Below are 13742 nucleotides of genomic sequence, written 5' to 3' on the forward strand. Positions count from 1 at the left end.
ACAGAGAAAGCGGAGTAAGCAATTTATGCTTAGTAAGTTAGAGCAAGGAATTCCAGCACAACAAAAGCATAACATTCATATAGCTAACGGATAATTTCATATGCACAAATTCTCAATATCATACTTATTTCACATTCCAACACCTATATTCATACATAAGGGTTCATCTTAGCCAAATGCCGAAAGCTCATTTCTCAATTGAGCGAATATTATTCAAGGAATCAACTATTCCAAAGCACATACGAACATACCTCGTTGCTGGAATTTTCAAGCGTATTAGCTGAAATTTTACAGCGAGTTCATTCATTCTTGAATCATGTATCTTGAGTTTAACCAGATATGGCTACACATTCAAATGCCTTGGGACATAGCCGGTTATAGTAACTCGCATACGAATGCCTTGAGGACTCAACCCGGATTTAGTAGCTTGCTCGAAAGCCTTCGGATCTTAGTCCGGATTTAGTAACTCGCACGTATGCCGTCGGATCTTAGTCCGGATTTAGTCACTTAGCACAAAGCCTTGGGACTTAGCCGGATATCATTCGAATAACCATGTACATTTATCAATAAACCATAACACATTCACATTTCATTTTCATTAGCAAAATTCGACACAAGTCACTTATCACATTTGTAATTTCGGCTCAATAGCCACACACAAAGAGCATGATTTTAATTTGCTTTAAACATGATCTAATCAATTCGAATTTAAGCTCTATTGCTCAAGAACTTACCTCGGACGTGGTCGAACGATTTTGACGGCTATTCCACGACTTTTTCCTTCCCTTATCGGATTTAGCTCCCTTTGCTCTTGAGCTTAATTTAACAAATAAATTGGTTTTATCATGTGAGCATCGAAGAGGAATTCAAGATACTTAGCCAATATATATACTCATTAGGCATCAAAGTCGATATGTACGAAATCATGAATCGAACTCAACACATTAGTTAATATTCCTCTTAGCGAATTTTCTAAGCCAAGAATAGGCATCAATATGCTTGCCTCTAACCGAATGCATGCACACCAATTTCCCTCATGTGGCCGAATATACATGTCCAATTTGAGGCCAATTATACACTTAATACCACACAAAAACAGCATACATTTTACTACTAACGCATTACATATCGTAACTCATTGCACATCTCTCATTTACTTCATAATCGAAACATCATCACAAGCAAATATACACCTTGAAATAGTATATATGTCATACCAATACATCGTATGCGAACATATATACATATATATATGCTAGAGCCAATTCTCAAGTGGCTTATATCCAAATATATACACATATCCAAAGCTTAAATCTTACTTACCATGCAACATGCATGAATCATACTTATGGATATAACATGGCGAATACCACAACACCATACCATTTCAATTTGGTCATGGTAAAACAAAGAACTTAGTATCTCATTCAAAAAATGCTAAAAGAAAATCTAAGAATCCTCAATCCTCCATCACATGTATCATTATCAAGCTTGATATTTAGCATGCAATGGCATTAACACCATATTCACTTTGGCCGAATTTCATTCCCATGGCATAACAAAGATTTGAACCATGGGCTAACAAGAACATCAAGCTAGCAACTAAAAACATGCATGAATCTCATGGCACAACCTCAAACATACCTTAATCTTGATGCAAGTATAGCCAACCTCTTCCTAATCCTCTTCCAAACCAAGTATGAAGCAAAACTCCTCCTTATCCTTAGTATTTTGGCCAAAAGAGAGTGAAAATGGATGAACAAAATTTTTTGTTTTCTTTCCTACCTACATGGCAATGGGGAGGAGAAGCCTTCACACACACATTTTTTTTTATTCCATACTCCTTATTTTATTTATTCCAACATAACCCACTTACCAAACATGTTTCATGACATGATTTTTGCCCATAATTCCTTGTCATGGCGGCCACTAGCTATTGGGGGAATTTGACATGCAAGTCCATTGTTTTGCATGCATGCTTTAATTAGTCATCACACATTTCCCCATCATACCTTCAAAGTTTACTACTAGGTCCTTTCTAGTGAAATTCACATTTATAACTCTAAATCAAAGCATAAAAAATGTCACACATGGGTTAACACACATTATAGGCAATAAAATAAATATTAAATTATTTTTATGCCTCGGTTTTGTGGTCCCGAAACCACATTTCGACTAGGGTCGTTTTAAGGCTGTCACATGAATGGTCTAGGTTGTGTTTCGATGTAGGAAGACAAAGTCATAACTTATGCCTCAAGACAGTTGAGGCCACATGAAAAGAATTACCCGACGCACGATTTAAAGTTAGCAGCCATTGTGTTTGCATTAAAAATTTGGCGTCATTATTTGTTTGGTGAGAAATGCCATGTTTATTCAGATCACAAGAGTTTGAAATACCTGATGACTCTGAAAGATTTGAATTTGAGATAGTGGAGACGGGTAGAATTGCTAAAAGATTACGAGCTAGTAATTGATTATCATCCGGGAAAAGCAAACGATGTTACTAATGCATTAAGCCAAAAATATTTGTTTGCTCTACGTGCAATGAATACTCAGTTGGCTCTATCTGATGACGGTTCGGTTGTAGCTGAATTAAAAGCAATACCGTTATTTATACAGCAGATTTACGAAGCTTAGAAATTTGATAATAAAATGTTAGCAAAACGATGTTAATGTGATTCAAACCCTGATTCAGAGTTTGAAGTTGATTTTGATGACTATTTAAGATTCAGAGGCCGAATATGTGTTCCGAGTAATTCAGTGTTTCAGATGATTTTGAACAAAACACATAGTAGTAATTTATCTGTTCATTCGGGAATCACGAAAATGTATAATGATTTGAAACAATTTTATTGGTGGCATGGCATGAAGCGTGATATTTTAGAATTTGTTTCAAAATGTTTGATTTGTCAGCAAGTCAAAGCTAAACATCAATTACCGTCTAGTTTATTGCAACAAATTATGATTCCCAAGTGGAAATGGGATAGAGTAACTATAGATTTTGTTTCGGGTTTGCCCTTATCTCCGAGTAAGAAAAATGCAATCTGGGTTGTTGTTGACTGGTTGACAAAATCAGCTCATTTTATTCTGGTACGAACGGACTATTCGCTTGAAAAGTTAGCTGAGTTGTATATCTCTGAAGTTGTGAGATTACACGGAGTAGTTCTATTGTTTCGAATAGTGATCCGAAGTTTACATCGAGATTTTGGAAGAAATTACAAAATGTATTGGGTACAACACTACATTTTAGTACTGCTTTCACTCTCAGACAGATGGTCAATCCGATCGAGTTATACAGATACTCGAGGATATGTTGGGATCTTGCATTCTTAAGTTCGAATGTACGTGGGAAAAGTATTTACCGTTGATTGAATTTGAGTATAAGAATAGTTTTCAATCGAGTATTAAAATGGCACCATAAGAAGCTTTATATTGTCGTAAATGTAGAACACTGTTGTACTGGACTAAGCTTACCGAGAATTAGATCCACGAGGTTGATCTGATTAGAGAGACTAAAGAAAAAGTGAAAGTAATTTGTGATAGTCTGAAAGCAGCGCCAGGTCGTCATAAATCATACACAGACTTGAGACAGAAAGATATTGAGTTTCAAATCGGGGATAAAGTGTTTCTAAAAGTATTTTCGCGGAAGAAAATACTTCAATTTGGTTGTAAAGGCAAATTGAGTCCAAGATTTATCGGACCGTATGAAATTATCGAGCAAATTGGACCAGTTGCTTACCGGTTAGCATTGTCGTCTGAGTTAGAAAAGATTCATAATGTATTTCATGTATCGATCCTACAAAGATACAGATCTAATCCTTCGCATGTTACTTGTTCGACCGAAGTTAAGATTCAGTCAGATTTATCGTACAGAGAAGAACCGATTCGAATTCTAGCTCGTGAGGTCAAAGAGCAAAGAAATAAAAGAATTGCATTAGTGAAAGTTTTATGGCATCGACACTAGGTAGAAGAAGATACGTGGGAACTCGAAGATGATATGAGAAAGCAATATCCAAACCTATTCACTGGTAAGATTTTTGGAAACGAAAATCCCTAAGGGGGAGAGTTGTAACAGCCCGATTTTAGCTTAAATCAGAACAGTGGTTTTGGAACCACAAATTCGAGATTGTAAAATTATTTTAATATTATTTTATGTGCTTACAGCATGTGAATATGTATGTCTGAAAATTTTGTGAGCGAATTTTATAGTTTAATAACTCAATTTGAGAAAAGGACTAAATTGCGTAAAATGTAAAAGTGACATTCTATATGTTAAATGTGTCTATTTGCTATGGTTTATTAAACTAAAGATCCTTATGATGTTATTATGCCAGTGATAGTGAGAATGGACATAAATGGGCTTAATATTATGGAATTTGATGGTTTTAATTAAGGTTAAATTGGTAATTTATTTATTAATGTATTATTAATAAAAGAAAACAAAATTTGGCTTCATTATCATCATCTTCCATTGAAAATCAAAAGAAAATAAAAGATTGAACCTTATTTAGGGTTTAGCATTTGTATGGCTTAATTAAGGTATGTTTTGAGTTCAGTTTTTGACGATTTCTACGTTTTTGTGATCGTTGCTTTGAGTACTAGATAGCCCATGCCTCAAATTTTGATTTGGTTGATGATAGCTTGATGTTATTGAGTGTTGATGATGGAAAATGAATAATTGTTCATAGATTAATATGTTTTGTTAAGTGATTTTTGGTAAAAATACAAAATAAGGATTAAATTGTGAAAAGTGTAAATTGAATGATTTAAATGTGAAATAAATGAAAAATATGGGCTGTTAGGGACCTATAGAGAATTTGGCTAAGTATGAGTCTTATTAAATTTGTGAATTTGGTGTATTTATGAAATAATGACTAAATTGATTAAATGTGAAAGTCTAGGGGCTAATGTGTAAAAATGCCTAAATGTGTGTTGTCGACTAAATTGAAAGATTATGTGGTTAAATGAGTTGAATTTTTTATAATATATATCAAGAAAAGAGGAACCCGGACTTAGGTTGAGGCAAGAACAAAGTACTCGACTAATCGACTAGTTTCGTCGTTTTTACGTCGAGGCAAGTTCGTACATGATAAACATTGTTACAATTATGTTTTTAATGCTTTAATATTGTATAAATTATATATATGAGATGATGGTTGTATATGACAACAAATCGATTATGTTTGGCACTTAGTGTGCGTATCGAGATAGCTTCGGCTATATAAAGCACATAGTGTGTGAATCGAAATAGCTTCGGCTATATATATATATGGCACTTAGTGTGCAAGACTAAGATAGCTTTGGCTATGAAAGGCACTTAGTGTGCGAGATATCGAGTCTTCGACAGTATCACGTAAAGGTATGAGTTCGATATGAATTTGTATAGGTATGTACATATAAAGCATGAAATCCAAATAGAAGAAGTTATGAACTTGCTTATAAACAATTTAGTAAGTATGAGGAAAGTTTGTTGGTCACGATGATTTAGATATTAATTAGTATGAATTGATAATTTGTATATTATGAACTATCGAGTATATTTAGTATGAACTTACTAAGCTATGAAGCTTACTGTGTGTTATTTGTTTATGTTTTATAGAGAATCAAGGCTAACTTGGACTCGTGGATCGTCGGGAAACATCATCACACTATCGATCATTTTGTTGGTACTTTTGAAGCTTTGTATATATGGTATATGGCATGTATAAGCTAGTGTCATTTTGGTATATTTTGAGTTATGATATTAGCCATGAGATTTGGCTTGTAAATGTTGGTGTATATAGTTGTAACACTCCTAACCCGTATCCGTTGCCGGAATAAGGTTATGAGGTATTACTTGACTGAACAAAACTTCTATAACTTACCAGACATAAATTATCAACAATGCAAACCTGTCTCATTGATTTTCCATAAGAGCTCTTATAAATTTCCAAAATGACTAACTATCAAAACATAACCGAATATCTAATAACAAAATAACTACTATCAAGTTATAACTAAAACATTTCAACACATTAGTTCAATTATAAGGCTTCTCTAAACAAAATGAGCAAGCCATCTTCACATTGCTATAATGTATACAAAGTCGAAATATCATTCTACCTATAGTCTATCCTATACATGCCTTAAACCATGATGATATACAATCTTCTCAACTCACATAATGACTCGATAGTGTGATGATATCTCCGGCTCTTCCAACTCGAATTAAAGGATAAACCTATAAGAAATGGAAAAGAGAACACGGAGTAAGCTTCAATGCTTAGTAAATTTTAAGCAATGCAAACAATTAATTTACTTATAGATCGATTATTTCAAATTTTCAAGAAATCATTCCTAGGTAATTGCCATTTTGGCCAAGTATCCATGAACATAATGCATATTTAGCAAATTCATCTCACTTGAATCTGAACTCAATTAAAACCAAATATTCAAATCACAAATAAGATCATAAGAACTCGAAAAGCATCTCATTAACTAGTTTTAACCATGTTTACAACAAAATCACAAATTCACTACAAGCTGTCTTCCTGAGCAATAGTCACTAAATTGTTTATAACTGGAGCTAAGAAACTCCAAATCAAGTGTCGTTAATTTTCACTGAAAATAGACTCATATATCTTCCATCCATCAAATTTTCGGAATTTTTGGTTTGACCAATAAATACCAGATTTTTATTGAAGTTTCCCCTATTTCACTGTTTGACTATTCTGCCCACTCTTCACTACGAATCAATTTTCTCATTATACAGAATTAGAATTATGTTATCATTTATTTCATTTGAAACTAGACTCATTAAGGAGTCTAAGTATATAAATTTTATCTTATAATCATCATTGTACAATTTACAATGATTTTCTAAAAACAGAACAGGGGATTTCAAAGTCATTTTGACTCTATCTTACGCCACTTCAAATATCTCATTATCTACAATTATTTTGCTTACAAAGTTTCTTTTATAAGAAACTAGACTCATTAAGCTTTAATTACATAATTTATTTAGCTTCTAATTCAATTTCCACAATTTATGGTGATTTTCCAAAATCACGCTACTGTTGCTGTCCCAAGCAGATTTATTACAATTTGCTCTTTCACACATTCCTTGCATTCAAATTATCTAAACATGTATATCATGTCATTCAAGATCGAACTCATATAACATAGGCATTAAAATGCTTCACTAACAGCTTTAGTTCAATTGAAACGAATAAAATACAATATCATATTCACATTTAATTTTCCATGATCGTAATCACCTAAAATAAATCATATACTTCCACAAACCTTTCCACAAGGACCAAGTGTTTATATTTGAATATAAACATAAAATCACTTCACATAACTTCACACATTTACCGAATATATCACGATCACATATATAGTCATAACACTTATTCACAGATGCATCACTTTATATATTTATAATTTAATTCAAATCAAATCACATACGAGTACATGATACGTACCTGGCCAACTTAATATGTAATGCACTTTCAATTTGTCAACTTAGTGTAGGATCTTGTAATTGTATACTTTTATCAAATTCATCGGCACTTGGCCTGCTAGGTATAAAACCCGAAATTATATTACCAGTACAAAGCCTGCGGGACTTTAGGTCGGATACATTTCCAGCACGAAGCCTGCGGTTCTTTAACCCGGATACATTTCCAGCACGAAGCCTGCGGGTCTTTAGCCCGGATACATTTCCAGCACGAAGCCTACGGGACTTTAGCCGGATACATTTCAACCGAAGCTGCGGGTCTTTAGCGGATACATTTCAAAGACGAAGCTGCGGGTCTTTAGCGGATACATTTCGATGTCTTGCTTATTTATTCACATGTTAACACATTTCACATAACATATCACATTAGCAATTCAATTGCTTCATTCGAATATAAGCACAAAATGTACACCTACCCTTTAACTTTCGGTTCAATAATCATACACAAGGAACACAAATGTCGAAATCCTGTGTCATGACATATGTATCCTAACTATTCCTAAGGTTCATACAGGGCTTTCGAACGTCGTAACTCGGTCGAATCGAAAGCTCGAACATAGTTTTCAAACTCATACACATTCGGCATTTACAAGTATAAATTCATATATTATATACCAGCATATATACTTAACATTTAACTACATTTAGGCATGTGTATTTGCTTATAAACATACCTCAGACGTCGTAAAACGGGAAGGAGCTGCTAGTCGACAACTTTCGTTTTTTCCTAGTCCAAATCCGATTTCTTTGGTTCTTGATCTTAATCTAGCTTGAACAAGGCCGAACCCTACTTTGTTTTCTTTCTTTTCTTTGTTTTAGTTTCGGTGCAAAGATGAAGGAAATAACATGAATGTGGCTTATTATTTTATGATATAATAACATATATTATTTTATTATTAATTTACCTAACTAACCTTAATGAAATAGTAATAAAATTATATAACCTATGTCCATTACCGTACAAGCCACATGTTAATGGAATAGTTACATTATAAATACTCCAACTTAGAAAATCACCAACTATTTGGCCCTCTTACTTTAAACTATCAAATTTTCAATTTATGCAATTAAGTCCTATTATTTAATCGGACACCCAAACGACAAAATTAAATTACGAAATTTTCACAGATATAAATTCACACAAAATAAACATAGAAAATAATTTAAAAATATTTTTCGACTCAGATTCATGGTCCCGAAACCACCGTTCATTTAGGGTCTAAATCGGTCATTACAACTCTCCCCTTAGGGATTTTCGTCCCGAAAATCTTACCATGAATAGGTTCGGATAACGTTCTCTCATTGTATCCTCTGGCTCCCATGTTGCTTCTTCAACTCCATGCTTATGCCAGAATACCTTAACTAACAAAATCTTCTTATTCCATAACTCTTTAACCTCACGAGTCAAAATGCGAATCGGTTCTTCTTCGTAGGTCATATTAGGCTAAATTTCAATCTCAGACGGACTAATCACATGTGATGGACAAGATCGATACCTCCGACGCATCGAAACGTGGAATACATTGTGGATCTTTTCTAACTCAGGTGGCAACAATAGTCTATAAGCAGCCGGCCCGATACGTTCTATAACCTTATACGACCCAAGAAACCTCAGACTCAATTTGCCTTTACGACCGAATCTGAGTATTTTCTTTCACGGTGAGTCTTTCAAGAAAACTTTATCTCTGATTTGAAACTCTATATCTTTCCGTTTCAAGTTCGCATAAGATTTCTATCGATCTAACGCTACTTTCAAACTTTCACGAATCATTTTCACTTTCTGTTCAGTTTCTCTGATCAAATCGACTCCGTGTATCTTATTTTCACTGAGCTCAGTCCAATACAATGGTGTTCGGCATTTACGACCATACAAAGCCTCACAAATTTGCTGATTAAACATCAATTTAGTTTCTACCTTAGCCAATAACTACTCATCATTTGATAAGATTAATCACATGATTGTCGGTCGTAAAACACATAAAGATTCTCGCTCAGAACCCCAAAGACTATAATCATTTGCCCAGATTGATAATCAATCACTGACTCATAATCTTTCAACAGTTTGAACCATTTTTAATTCTTGTGTCGAATAACTCTTTACTTGAGAACTGGCGCTTCAATAACAATTTCTTCAACTGTTTATCACTTTATTGATAAATATTACATCATTTAAAAGATATTTTTCACAGATAACCATATAGAATCATAAGAAAGAAGAGATACTGTAATCTCAAATATATCACTATACTGATCTTTTTAAGAAAGCGTCCATATCAGATGACAGATATCTCAGTGATGTCTCAGAGGAAATCCAGAAATAAAACATCACTCACATGCACCAGAATTAATGGTAACAGAAACAATATAATCTTCATGTATACTAAGTAGATCAAAAACTAGTAGGATCAAAATACCAAAATCACACAAATTCTATCGTAGATCTTTTCTTTCAATAAAATGAAATAGGATACCAGAGAAAGATATAATAATGTCAATTGTAACCCGAATAGCCCAACAATGCTTTCATATATCAATATATATAGATGACGTTCTCATATGATAGGAATTTTCATTTGAAATATACAGTTATACATACCTCTGAGGATAAATGTACACATAGAATGCCCAGAAGAAAACGTAGTAACTGCCCGACTATAATCACTGCACTCAGCTATCATTTCAATTCAAACATTATCCTACTGTCTAATTCTATCATCACCGATTTCACAATATTCCATTACTAACAGAAATCAATTCAGAAAAACTTCCAGTTAATACGTTCTTTAGACATCATACCTGAATACTTTCATCTCATCGAATTCAACTTCTTCTTTAACAGTGAATTGGCATATTACGAATGGCCTTCAACATGATCCAATATCTTTTTTGTTACTGTCTTCACTAGCGGACTCATTCTCTTATCTGATCACAATACTAATCTTTCAACCACGAAACTCTGTAATTTCACACTCGTAAGCGTATTTAATCCATATAGTACGGTTCTCATTACAATGCTTTACCGATGAGGGGGTGAGGGTTGTAAAGCCAACAATTTTAACTCTTCCGTAAGCATGCACATCACACATACTATTATGAACGAACAGTTCATTACTAATTCTGTATTCTCAAACATCTAGCAATCATTTACTTATGATCACTTGGTACTTAACACATAGCTCATACGCTAATTCAAATCATAAATTCTAAGTCAAAATATTCACACAACCATCATATACTCAACCTCATAACTCATATACTCATATAATTATAACATTTATCAATAGCAGAATATCATGCATTCTGATTCATACCTTTTATGAGTTTCAACTCATTACCAACACATTTTCACTCAAACGTTTGAGTATAACATTCTATACTATCAGAATTAGCTCAATTGGAAAGCATATCTGTCTTACAAAACAATTCCGTTAGAGCCGGGAGATGTCACACTATCACGAGTAGTAATATGACTGTATAGCTAGACTCACATACGCTAGGTTAGTCCGAGAATCGACTAAACCATAGCTCTGATACCACTAAATGTAATACTCCTAACCCGTATCCGTTGCCGGAATAAGATTATGAGGTATTACTTGACTGAACAAAACTTCTATAACGTCAAAGATACTTACCAGACATAAATTATCAACAATGCAAACCTGTCTCATTGATTTTCCATTCCATAAGAGTTCTTATAAATTTCTAAAATGACTAACTATCAAAACATAACAGAATATCTAATAACAAAATAACTACTATCAAGTTATAACTAAAACATTTCAACACATTAGTTCAATTATAAGGCTTCTCTAAACAAAATGAGCAAGCCATCTTCACATTGCTATAATGTATACAAAGTCGAAATATCATTCTACCTATAGTCTATCCTATACATGCCTTAAACCATGATGATATACAATCTTCTCAACTCACATAATGACTCGATAGTGTGATGATATCTCCGGTTCTTCCAACTCGAATTAAAGGATAAACCTATAAGAAACGGAAAAGAGAACACGGAGTAAGCTTTAATGCTTAGTAAATTTTAAGCAATGCAAACAATTAATTTACTTATAGATCGATTATTTCAAATTTTCAAGAAATCATTCCTAGGTAATTGCCATTTTGGCCAAGTATCCATGAACATAATGCATATTTAGCAAATTCATCTCACTTGAATCTGAACTCAATTAAAACCAAATATTCAAATCACAAATAAGATCATAAGAACTCGAAAAGCATCTCATTAACTAGTTTTAACCATGTTTACAACAAAATCACAAATTCACTACAAGCTGTCTTCCTGAGCAACAGTCACTAAATTGTTTATAACTGGAGCTAAGAAACTCCAAATCAAGTGCCGTTAATTTTACCTGAAAATAGACTCATATATCTTCCATACATCAAATTTTCAGAATTTTTGGTTTGACCAATAAATACCAGATTTTTATTGAAGTTTCCCCTGTTTCACTGTTTGAATATTCTGCCCACTCTTCACTACGAATCAATTTTCTCATTATAAAGAATTAGAATTATGTTATCGTTTATTTCATTTGAAACTAGACTCATTAAGGAGTCTAAGTATATAAATTTTATCTTATAATCATCATTGTAAAATTTACAATGATTTTCTAAAAACAGAACAGGGGATTTCAAAGTCATTTTGACTCTATCTTACGCCATTTCAAATATCTCATTATCTACAATTATTTTGCTTACAAAGTTTCTTTTATAAGAAACTAGACTCATTAAGCTTTAATGACATAATTTATTCAGCTTCTAATTCAATTTCCACAATTTATGGTGATTTTCTAAAATCACGCTACTGTTGCTGTCCCAAGCAGATTTATTACAATTTGCTCTTTCACACATTCCTTGCATTCAAATTATCTAAACATGTATATCATGTCATTCAAGATCGAACTCATATAACATAGGCATTAAAATGCTTCACTAACAGCTTTAGTTCAATTGAAACGAATAAAATACAATATCATATTCACATTTAATTTTCCATGATCGTAATCACCTAAAAATAAATCATATACTTCCACAAACCTTTCCACAAGGACCAAGTGTTTATATTTGAATATAAACATAAAATCACTTCACATAACTTCACACATTTACCGAATATATCACGATCACATATATAGTCATAACACTTATTCACAGATGCATCACTTTATATATTTATAATTTAATTCAAATCAAATCACATACGAGTACGTGATACGTACCTGGCCAACTTAATATGTAATGCACTTTCAATTTTTCAACTTAGTGTAGGATCTTGTAATTGTATACTTTTATCAAATTCATCGGCACTTGGTCTGCTAGGTATAAAACCCAAAATTATATTACCAGCACAAAGCCTACGGGACTTTATCTCGGATACATTTCCAGCACGAAGCCTGCGGGACTTTAGCCCGAGTACATTTCCAGCACGAAGCCTATGGGTCTTTAGCCCGGATACATTTCCAGCACGAAGCCTGCGGGTCTTTAGCCCGGATACATTTCCAGCACGAAGCCTGCGGGTCTTTAGCCCGGATACATTTCAAAGACGAAGCTGCGGGTCTTTAGCCGGATACATTTCGAGTGTCTTGCTTATTTATTCACATGTTAACACATTTCACATAACATATCACATTAGCAATTCAATTGCTTCATTCAATATAAGCACAAAATGTACACCTACCCTTTAACTTTCGGTTCAATAATCATACACAAGGAACACAAATGTCGAAATCCTGTGTCATGACATATGTATCCTAACTATTCCTAAGGTTCATACAGGGCTTTCGAACGTCGTAACTCGGTCGAATCGAAAGCTCGAACATAGTTTTCAAACTCATACACATTCGGCATTTACAAGTATAAATTCATATATTATATACCAGCATATATACTTAACATTTAACTACATTTAGGCATGTGTATTTGCTTATAAACTTACCTCAGACGTCGTAAAACGTGACGAAGTTGCTAGTCGACAACTTTCGTTTTTTCCTAGTCCAAATCTGATTTCTTTGGTTCTTAATCTTAATCTAGCTTGAACAAGGCCGAACCCTACTTTGTTTTCTTTTTTTTTCTTTGTTTTAGTTTCGGTGCAAAGATGAAGGAAATAACATGAATGTGGCTTATAATTTTATGATATAATAACATATATTATTTTATTATTAATTTACCTAACTAACCTTAATGAAATAGTAATAAAATTATATAACCTATGTCCATTACC

This window comes from Gossypium arboreum, chromosome 10 (assembly GCF_025698485.1).
Source record: "Gossypium arboreum isolate Shixiya-1 chromosome 10, ASM2569848v2, whole genome shotgun sequence".
Classification (NCBI taxonomy): domain Eukaryota; kingdom Viridiplantae; phylum Streptophyta; class Magnoliopsida; order Malvales; family Malvaceae; genus Gossypium; species Gossypium arboreum.